The sequence below is a fragment of the Vidua macroura genome, chromosome 8 (genome assembly GCF_024509145.1).
Source record: "Vidua macroura isolate BioBank_ID:100142 chromosome 8, ASM2450914v1, whole genome shotgun sequence".
NCBI lineage: Eukaryota > Metazoa > Chordata > Aves > Passeriformes > Viduidae > Vidua > Vidua macroura.
In genome coordinates, this window is record NC_071578.1 from 21032841 (window position 1) to 21044846 (window position 12006).

Genomic DNA, 12006 nt, shown 5'->3' on the forward strand with positions numbered 1-12006 from the left:
TAGGCTTTCTGTAAATTACCACTGGTATTTAACGATGTCTTTAATTAGAAATAATACCATTCATCCAAAGTGGAATAAGAAAAGCTATGAGAACTTGTAATGGTAATTGTTGTTTAGCTCAAAGCCCAGAGTCAAAGGATTTAAGCTTTCACTCACAAGAAAAATTGTATTCCTCATGGCTAGAGAGAAAAAGTAAAATAATGACTCAGGTGTTTCCTTAAACAACACAAAGAAATAAGTGAAAATGACCCACAGATCACACAAAAGAAGCCCATGATTTTACAGGATGGTGAGGAAGGGGAGAGGAGGGATTTGCACACAATATTACCATATTTGAATCCTGTATAACTGTATTTGTGATGTGGTGTATGTTAAAGATCATCCACAGGGAAGCCTAAGCAAATAGAAGACAAATATGAGTGGCTCAGATTTCTAACGCTTGCATTTCACTTTCACATGCTGACCAAAATGAAAAAAACACAGAACTAGACCAGCATATTTAATTCTGCCTTGCAGAATCTTTCAACTTCCCAAAATTAGTGTTATTTTCCCTCTGCAATGAAAGCAGGAAAATAATTTCCATACTTTTGTAACAACACAAGAGTTCAGGACAATCTAAATTCTTGCTCTAATATTTGAATATAGATTATGAATATTTACTGTGAATTTTCATCCTACACAATTCTAAATATGGTAGAGCATGGTTTTAAATGGGCTTTTTCACACACCATGTCTGTAGCCCTACTTTTCAAGCTGTAGCCAACCAGTAGGCTATAATTCAATCTTTAAATATCTCCTGCCTATTTCTAAGAATTTTCACATTAACCAGTAATTGTACTGAAGAACTAATTTCCACAAACTAGGTCTACATATTACCCAGCCATACTACCGTCTTTAAAGAATATTTTTTCTGTAGAAGCAAGTTTTAAGTCTTAGAAGAAAAGCTTATTTTCTAGGCTTGTAGGTAGCAAGGAGGATGTAGTAGACTTCCACATCAGCGATTTCTTCTTCATTGAAAAACCAGCTTGGAAGGACTCAATACCTAATCACCAGAATCTACCAGGACAACATATGAAAATATGAAAGAATAATGTATTTTCTTTCCTCTTTTTGGCTAGGCAGCATTTCACTTGACTGACACTCTATTCAGAATGACCAGGCTGAACAGAAAGCTGAGAATTTTAGCCAGCGTGAAGACACACACACGCATACAACTGCACTGCTTCCAGCAGCCAAGCTAAATTGCCCAGGTTTAGCAGGGCACCTCCATACATCAAGGCACAGGTTTTGGTGTGCATTAAATAAGTACCAGTTTAGAGAGAAAAAAACCATTTAGACAAATCTTCCTCTTACAACAACCTCACTTGCTCATGAGAGTGGCTGAAATAGCCTTTTCAGTTGAATGGGGCAGGATGAATGTCTTTGGTGGTTTTGGGCACACAGTCAAAGTATTCTAAAAATGTAACAAACATGAAAGGTTACCTTGAAAGCAAACAGCAGCAGCCAGTCTGCTACTAAGACACAAAAGTACATCCATTAAGGATCTGTAATATCTTATTTGGGAAAGCTGGTAAGTGCCAAATCAATGAAGATATAATTTTAGATCACTGAGTAAGAATGCAGCAAAAATATTCTAGTCATTTTTGGAAAAAAACAGGCAAATTCTTAGAACTAGAAAAAAGTACTGTTTCCTGTTTTATACCAAGATGCCAATTTTTGAGTAATTTATATACAGCATCAGATCACAGAGAAATTCACAATTCTACAATGAAAATGAAGTAGAAGCTGAAAACATAGAAATTAAATGCAACTGCATCTCACAGCATGAAAGTAATGTACATGAGGGATCTTTCCCTGTTCATGGCCCTGCAGAAGAAAGCCAGAATACTTGTCATCATTAGCCTCCAGAAACTTCTCTGAGAGATGAGAACCCAAATGGATTCCACAGAACCATCATCTGTCTGTGCTCTATTCTTCCAGCCACAAAACTTGCCAAGGTAAAACAGATCAAGTCCTCTGGCACAACTGCAACAAGTGAGGAATAGATTCTTTGTGATTTCCTGACCTCAGTCACGATTTTCCCCTCATCAGATGGCACAGTTTTAGGGTTACTCTGACCAGCATTATGTGAGAAAGCCCCAGATGGTTTTTACAGCTTTCAGAAAAGCACTTTGTCTTATCCTGGCACAGCCATTGTGCCAGTATCTGAGAAAGTTGTGATGTAAAGCTGACTGTTGTTTTTGCAGCAATAACATTTACCAATATTTACTCAAGGAAGAGGAGTGGCAGATGGTTATAAATGAGTCATTGGTAAATAATGCAAGAACATTTTTAGCTCACCCTGAAGTAATCCCTTGGGATTGCTGAAGGTCCCTAGGAGAGAGACAACATCATGGATATAGATTTAAGAAGAGTCTTAGCAAATTCAGAGGTAGAATTTGATTTGGAGTAAATTTTATACTGCTTCTTTGTCTCATTGTCATCTATGTTTCTAAATAATTTTTATTAACTACATTTGCAAATGTTTGTTGTCCTTGAAATCAGTGTTCTTGAAAGCTCAAATTAGGCTCCATAGTATCATTAGTTCATAAATAATTTTCTACACATAAGTGAGTGTAATGATTTTTTCCCTCCCTAAATTAGACATTGCAACACATGCACACTCAAATCAGACATAATAGCAGCTGAATCACTGAGATGGACAAGTAAATTTGTCAATGTGGTGTGACTCAAACTTTAAATAAGAAAATTCTTATAGGGGTAGTATTCTTTTCTATTGAAGTGCATTAATGTTCTGTCCTCCATTGGCACGGTGTAGCTATTGCTCATGGATTCAGGCTTAAGGCAGCATAAGCAAAAATTCAGAAAATCAAAAATAGATCCACATGAGTCAACAGTTAGGGAGGGGATTTTATTGGGAGCCTCCATTCATTATGACAGAAAGATTTCAAAAGGAAGGCAACTGAAGGCAAAGCTAGACAAAATGTCAATTATGATTCCTTTTTAGAAACACAGTATATCTCATGAACATGCCTTCATTCCACTTCCTTCAGCAGATTGACATATATTACCCTTGACTTTAAGCCCCAGCCACAAGGGGCTCAGCTGTGTGCTGCACTTCTGTAAATTCCCATACACCCAGAACCACAGCAATCACCCAGCCACCATATGGCTTAGTCACTTCCTTACAAGCCTGTGCCTTATCAACAGGATAGATCCACAGAACAGAAGCATTTGCAGCAATTTTCAGAACCAACAGAAAACCAAGTTTATCTAATTGGTCATTGAAGGAGGCAGTAAAGTTTTTCAAAAAGTGAAACATTCCTTCCTTCATGCACAGAATTTCTACTCCTCACTTGTGCTTCAGTCAGGAGAGCTTTAGATCTGAAATTTGGTGCAGCTGCTGCCTAGCAGCATGTACACAAGGCAGCAAAAAAAGGGGTTCTGCTGGTGCCTAGAAAGCCCCAGCTCAGCATAAAGTCATTGTAAACTTAGCTAGATGAGCTAGCATTGCTCATCAGTCATCCAGAATTAGCACTGCACTGCTGAGTGGCTGAAAAACACAATGGCCCATTACCAGACAATATATCAAATCAGAGCTGACAAATACAACTCTGAATTATTCCTACAACCAGACTTGAAACATTATATTCTACAGTTCATAAGGCGCATCAGTACTATAAGAGCACCCAACAACTAAAGAGCTATATCAACTCTATTCTTTTTGCCAGGACTAACACCTCACACAGCAAGAAATCTTTAGCCATTGGTGAGCAACAAAAATCACAAAGAAAAACAATAAACTGCAGCTCTGTTTCACTGCTAGTTGTTTTTTTTTTTTTTGTTACCTTTACTGATCCTATCCATGCACTTTAATCTGACATCTGTGTACAGGCACATCTCTCACATCTCTCATGTGCAAGTGCCACACACACTGATTTGTCTGATGCTTGCCTTCCTGTATGAAATGCAAGTAGAGCTCCTTCTACAAGCACCAAACCTCTAATCAGACAATAATCACATCACAACTTGATTCTGAGGATCTGGAAGGCAATGCCACTTCTTAAGAGTTATTGTGCTGTCCCATCAATGTGAAAAACAGTATCTCCTAGTAAAGAAAAAATGTATTTCCCAAATAATGAACATTATTTTGAAATTTTTCTGCATACAATGTCCAAGCACACTCAGATTTCTCCACTCAGAACCATTCTCCCTATTGGTAATTGTATCTTTCTCCAGATAACTAGGAAATTACAGCTTACTGGGTGCTAAGCAAATTACTGTACAGATAGGGCTCTGGCTGAAGAGACAGAAATAGTGATGTATTTGCTTTAGAGTTGCCTAGCACTTGCCATTGACCACCATGACATGCTGATTAGTGTACAATAAAATTTATCAGCCAGATGTTCCAGGCTGGAATTCTGTGCCTTGCAATGTGTGCTCTAAAAATGCTGTATTTCACTGCTATTGTTACCTGCTAGACAATAGTTTGAAATTTTAAAGTGCAGAAAATACCTAAATCATCAAGAGCAAGCAAAAACATTACCATTAATTTAAAAATATGTATATTTAAACATGCATTCCTATTCCTACAGAGCAAAATGTAGTCAGGTAGGTTGCTAAAAACTGCTAGATACAGATCACAAGGCCACATGCATGTGTTACATCCTGTTGAGACTGCAGCAGATGCTCTTTGCAAAGTGCCCCTGACAGCCCAGCAGCATTACCAGTACAATTTGCAAAGGTGTTGTGTTATAAAAAGCTACAATTTATGGCAACCAAGTGCAACAGAATTATGCCAGTTCCCCATCACCACAGTAAACCCACCTAATTTCAGCAGTGCTCGCCACAATAAAGATTCCAAATACGACTTTGAATAGAAATGTAAGAAATTTCGGCTGGTCTGTGTCCTGCCTATTCTCCTTTTATTTCTCTTCAGTTGGTTGTGAGATGGAAACAAGAAGCAGTGCTGTGGCCTGCATCAGTAACTAACACAAGAGTTGCACTTCTGATGCAAATAGCAAAATGAAACACTATGCAAAGAGAAATTACACTAGTGAAAAAGGTTAGGAAAATAATACAGTCAGGGTTCTATAAAGAACATTATAGTTCAAGAAAAAACAAATTAATAATAAAAAAAAGAATGTTATGTTCTGTTACAGTGTGGTCACTAGGAACAACATGTGAGATGCAGAAGTGAGAAAGACCAATAAATCAAACCTTTTGCTTTGTTACAATTGATTTCTAAAGCTTTTTTTCTTGCTCTGGCACAATAGACAGGCTCTTAATTTAAAGTTTATAATCTAAGTATGTATTTCAAAGCTGTCCATCACTATGGCATTTGGTTGGCTTTTGAGAAATACATCATTAAAGCAAAATCATCGCTCTGGCCACTGCCTTCCTGGTGTGTTCAAAACTATCCCAGTCATCAGCAGAGAACATCCAAGGCCTAAATCAGCAGAAAGATTCTCTTTATGAGGGAAAAAGAGACACCTGAACAGACTGTACATATATCACACAGCCAACACCTTGCTATCTGGAGCCTGTTGTCTTCAGGGCAGAGGAAAGTTAATGGAAGACAAAACATTTACAATAACAATTAATAAATCAGAACTAGTCATAATTAAATGGCTGACACTTTGATAGATCTGAAATTTGATACACTACAAATATACTTTGATAGTGTAGCTAAAACATGGAAGAGTTTTAGTTCTAAAATTTTAGCAGCGGGAAAATGCAAGACACATTCCTGCCTGGGCCTGATGACTACTGAAAATTAACATGTACGGTAATTCAGTTGAAACATTACTACTGGAGTGGAGGAAAAAGAGTTCCGGAAAAATCTTTTCTTCACTAGAAAAGACAGAACACTCCAGTGTAGCATTGAGCAAATGAACCACTACTTCCATGCCATCCTTCCCCTGGCTGCATTGTTTTCTAGGAATTACAAAGATTTAAAAAAAGAAAAAGGAACCTGAACACCTAAAACCAAGTTTGTGTTTGGTTACTATTTAAAATGCCAGTATGTCTAGATTCATTCAGAATGGCCTCAAACTTAACTAGTGGTTCTGGTTTCTGTAATTCATGTTTACAAAACATGTACATTTCCCAGCTGTATTACAACTTTTCCTAGGCAGGGTTACACCAAAAATCCTTTGATTCTTGACTCTGAAACTGCACCATAATAAAGCATCTCATTGGTTGTCCACAAAACCATGTTTTCAGAGTTTTGCACTAACTAGAGTCTGGAATAAAGTAAACAAGATATGAAAAATATTTCTATGCATTCATGGGCTTGGGTCAGGAGAGTAAACAACAGAACTTGTAGATCTTTGCAATGTGATCTGGAGACTGCTGTGCTGGACACCAGGAATGAGGTGTTCATCAGCACTCTCTAATGCTGATGTAGAGGGTTTGCTTGCTGCCCCAGTGTAGGCATTCAGAGCATTTCAGAGACTTCCCCAGAGTTCAGTCTTCAATTTGAGACACTGAAAGAATTACCCTCTCCTTTCCTTGGAGTAAGTGACCTATGCAGTGTACCTCAACATTTTTCCACTTCTCTCCATGCCTTGTTCTAAGAAATAGCCTGTTTTTCTACACAGGATAAGCATTATGCCTGCTCTGCCATAATGCTTGACTGAAGGCAAGAAGAAGAACTGGCATGGGCAGGGTATCCCTAATCAGCTCAAACCTTCTGCCTCTTGCTTCCAAGCCACCAGCTCTTCTATTTCTGTACAAGTGTCATGACCTCCACTACGATGGCATAACGTAGCTGTGCTGCCTTGCTTGGGTCTCCAGATGCTTCATATTTGTGGTCTGTCTGTTATACTGGCTAACAGCCCATTTCCTCATGTAGCTTAGGGTCACCTGATGAAAATGCAAGTATTTGGGGATATATGCAGTTGCACTGTATGCCCACATTAGCATGTGCACTCCTGTGATATCTCAAATTTTAAAAAACATTGTATTTTGCTTGAATAGTATATTTCATAAGCTTGCCAGTATAAACAGTGATGTTTGATAGGTACTTCTCATTTGCAAAATGAAATATGTAATACTGCATTTAGAATTAAATAGATAATAATAACTAAAAGCAATAAAAAGCTCAAACTCTGTAATGAGTATTATTGACACTCAGCAACAGCATGGAAGTTTAAAAAGCAATATTATTCATACAACATCATTGCAGAGGCATTAAACACACTAGAAATGGAAGAAGAGATGGGTACTATATTTTGCCACAACCAATCACAAGAAGTGGAGAAAAACACTTACAAACATCTTTGTTTAGAACTTAAAGCATCCTTCAAGTACTACTACCACAGAAGTCTCTACTAGCCCATGTGTGCTACAGAAGGTTACTCTTCAGCACCAAAGACTGGACTAATTTTCCTCTGCTATTACAGTGGGCATCCAAACCCACCCACCCCCAGAGCACCTTGTGTACAATGTTCTCTCTTTTACAGAAAATGGATTTTTGTGTCTGCTTTAGTCATGACACATAGAAAAGGACAAATAAATTTCTGCTTGGGAGTTCCTGATAAAAACTGCCTGCCTTCATATGACACTGTACTTGCACAGTAGTCACCTGCTTTTAGGACAGGCCAGAATTACTGTGCATGCATAGCTGTTTCACTGAACGTTTTCCAGAATGCCTGTGACAGCATGCCCAGGGTTTCTGGAAGTGCAAACCTAAATCAGAGCTGCTGGGCACTTACAGCAGTGTTCACCTCAGGAATTTCATATATATTTGCATTTTGCTTACTTGGAAAAAGCAAAATAGGACAGAGTTGTTATATTTTTAATTGTATGTTAGTTTCAGGCAAAAACAGAATTACCATTTTTATCTATATATTTCATCCACATACCAAGAAGTTCAGTACACAGTCAGACCCATTACATACAGATGATACTATTTTCAGTGCTGAAATATTTATTTACATGTAGACCTGCTTGCTTACATTACTTTAAAATCAGCTGGAAAAAAAAGTGCAAACTAACAGAATATAGAGAAAAGTATAAGTAAAAGAAAACAAAGAGAGACATTCAAGAAACTTCTCCAGGGCACATAGTAAGACAGTGTCAATGCTGGAGTCCTAAGACTCAGCATTTCTTTAATTTGGAGCTCCCAGCTCAAGGAGAATATGCTTTTAACTCTCAGCTCAAAAAATTGTAGACTCAATTCAAAATAATTTATATAACCCTCTACCTGTTATCAGGTTTTCCACTGTACAAGTTGTTCAAAGCTTTGGAATAACCTAGCTGTCCTAGCAGTGATTCATAAAAGCAACAAGAAAAATCATAAATAGTAACAATTATGGTTGATATCATTTGGCACTGATGCCAGGAGGAGGCTGCCTGCCAAGGGGAACATTCCTTGCAAGTTACTCCTACAATGTGCTGGCAGGCAGCAGTGCCTGGAATCAATCCGATGCTCTGCTTAGTCGGGCTGCCCCCAGGGCACCAGCGACACAGGGCAACACAGGGGTGTTCCAGGGAGCCCCTCAGGGTGCATGGAAATGAGGGCAATCCTTCTTTTTCTGGACAAGGGAGGCTTTGCGATAAGTGGAAGCGTTTTCTCAAAGTTTGTGGAGTAAGACACAGGAAGAAAAAAAATCACACTAGAGAGGTCTGGCTCTGCTTCTCAGGAATTTGTTTGCATCTGTTAGCAAACCTTAAACTGAACTATTTTCTTTAATTCAAAATACTGTGTTTCACAAAGAAGAAAGTGCCAGGTTTTTAGCATCCATCTCCATGACAGAGCAACACAACAGCAAGCACAGAGGATTGTTTCAGGATTTAAAGGATATTGTAGCCTTTGGACCTGTATGCATCATTGTGTACTGCAGGAGGAGGAGCAGTTGTCAGACAAGGGATTTAAAACTAAAGCAAGTCCATGTTCAGTGAAGTTCTTTCTGGAATCCAAAAGGTTAAGGGTAATTCCTTTGAACCCTTGTCTTCCACCACAGAAAAATGCAGACCTACTGTGTTGAAGGCTGAACCACCTCTCTATTTTTTATATTTCCTAATACATTTTTAATATCTAGTAAGGCATAGGAATGTGTTTACCTAGTAATTTAGAAGCAGAGACAGAAGTAGATGCTACTACCATGCCACCTTGCCAGAGTACAGCACCTATATGAGTGCTTTAAAACACTGTATGAAGTTTAGAAAAAAATTAAGTATCTTGCATCTCCCACTGTTCATGGTAGCTATGAAGAAGCAAGCACAGAGTCCCTTATGCTGACAAGTTCAGGCATTTTCAGATTCTCTCAGATACCATTTCCAGAATAATTGATTACTTTTAGCTCTCCATGACTTTAAAAGAGTATTCTAAGAGCAATTTCCATGAGTAGCTGAAAGTTGTAATCTGTTCAGTAAAAGATGGCAACTTCTGCTGTTGAGAACTTAATGAAATCATATATTATGTTCTGTGATGCTCTTGATTTTAACCAAAACCAAGAAAAACAAAGGAAGAAAATAATCCCTTTCATGTCCCTATCTTTCTATCTTAAAATTCAGCTGAGATAATCATCACCATCTTGATTCAGCAAGCTTTAAGATAAAGATGTGGATACTTGTCAGAACATCTTTAGTATCACTGAAACTCTGTAGAACTTCCCAGATTTAATAATCGTACTTACCCTTTCTTTATTTATACTTTTTTAGGCTATTGAAATCATAAAAAGTCTTGGTTTCAAGCTGAAACAAAATAAGAACTGAAAATAGAAAAAAAAGTTAATCATAAACAGAGAAGTAATTTTTGAGAAGTTAGAGCTTGAAGTAGCTTGGTTCAGGGAACTCTCACTTTTCTGCAGTGTGATAGTACAGAAACAGTGACCACTTTGACTGCCCAGGTCTGGAAGGAAGACTGAAGTGCCAAAGTCTGCTGAACATCTGAGAGCCCATGGCACAAAACTTTCTTCTACCATCTCAAAGCCTGTTTATATGAAGCACTGAGTATTCTGAAGTCAGACACCTCATTCCATTTCATTGCTATTGTCCACTATTCCAGTCTCTAGTTATGTAACCTTGACAACCATTAAATCACTCATCCTTTTTTGAAAGGACATTCTGCAAGTCCACATTTTATAGGCAGAGATATTTTTAAGCAAGACATTAGATAGCCTGAATCCATGCTTCATGTCTTTTCCTAGAAAAGATTATTTTAATATATGCAACCAATATTCTTTAGTTATTAAGCACATCTATACCTGAAAAAAAATACCATTGTATGCTGGCTGATGTTGTAAAAATATTTGCTTTAAAAAATTTCTTTGCAGTTATCAGTACCATTTTAAATGCAGGAAGAGCCTTGAAATGCTTTTCTAAGCCCTAAAACCAGAATATTCTTTAGTTATTAAGCACATCTATACCTGAAAAAAAATACCATTGTATGCTGGCTGATGTTGCAAAAATATTTGCTTTAAAAAATTTCTTTGCAGTTATCAGTACCATTTTAAATGCAGGAAGAGCCTTGAAATGCTTTTTTAAGCCCTAAAAACAGAATATTGCAAGTGTCTGGATAGAGAGGTAACCCTCTTAAACCTAAAAAGACAAGGATTTAAAAAGACTGAATAGCTCAAAGGATTAGCAATGAAAGACAGACACTTTGACATATGAACTTGTCTGGGTTCATCCAAATACAACAGTAACTGAGGTAATCAAATTAAAAGAATGTTTGGTGGTTCACTGGAAGCAAGTCTGTGGCTCACAGCCCAGTTTCTAAAGAAAAGATACTCATCAAAAACATGCCTCTATTTGGCATTCTGGCAAACTGGGTGTTTCAGAAAAAGACAAAGAAATGAAAATACACAAAGCAGTTCCCTTATAGTAAGACATATTAGTGGCCTAGCTAGAAGCATGTGGGGGGCCACAACCTCCCTTTTTTCAATTGTGGATATGCAATGCAATCCATAATCCAATAAAAGCAGATTTTTATAGTATTACTAAGGCAGATTTTTCTAAAAACTTGTGATGAATTCAGTAAGTGGGAAGGAGAGTTCATGTGATTCACCATTGAATTCTTAATTTCTAAACCTAAACTCTGTTTATACCACAATGGGACTTACCATTTTACATTGCTGCTATGGGCTTTCTTTTCTACAGTCCTTTCCCACAGAGCTGGACCTGAGCAAAGCTGGACTCCTTTCTCTCAGGAGCACAATGGGAATGCATTATGCTTTTATAAGACACTGCTATCCCACATTCACAGGGGACACTGGTGAGCCTCATGTACTTCAGCAGACAGTGTTGTCAAAGGCACTGAAGTCACTGTGATGAGTCTTGACCAGAGCTGCCAAGCCAGGGGGAGAATGCAGGTCACTGCCCATCCACGTGGGCTGAGGCAGGGGGAATTCCACAAGTGATCAAGTCTCTTCTTCCTCAGCTAAGCAACCATCAAACAAGGTATTTGCACTCAGTAACCAGCTCAAATTTCTTCATAAAGTTCCTCAGTTTCATGGGCATGTGTTTCATCAAGTGCTAAAAACAAAGCTAGATACTGGGAAAAAACCCAAAATATTCTGAGAAGCTACAAATTAATAATCTTTCCTCAAGCAAAAAATGAATGGAGGGAGAAAAATACCTTTTTTTAAGGTGACTTCTTATATATAAGCATATGAAATTCTAGAAATGTTTACATGGCTGTAAACTTACTGTGTTCAGTAACCTCAAAAAGATAAGCTACATTTTCATGAAAAATACTTTTGTACACTGATTTTCATCAAAGCACCTATGGACTTGATATTGGGTACTCTCTATTCATAAGCCAGTTCTCAAAGTGATCAAATTAATTCTGTGCCTAGAAATCAAATCACGTCCTCATGTAGGTGTTATGAATGCACAAATGCATACACATTATCAGATTGTTTGCCTCTTCTGCTTTAAAAATGGGGAGGGACATGGCACTCCAGAGCATTCCAGCTATAAATGCTTTCTGTATATCATTGCATGGTACACTTGCACTCACCAAACTCAGGCTGGTGGTAAAAATAACCCTCTCTT

The 12006-nt window shown here is 37.8% G+C and overlaps 1 long non-coding RNA gene across 1 annotated transcript in view; it reads right to left on the reverse strand.

Moving 5' to 3' along the window:
• LOC128810527 (uncharacterized) overlaps nucleotides 1-12006 on the reverse strand; it is a 56352-nt gene that overhangs the window by 22877 nt on the left and 21469 nt on the right. The gene's annotated exons all lie outside the window — the stretch shown is intronic.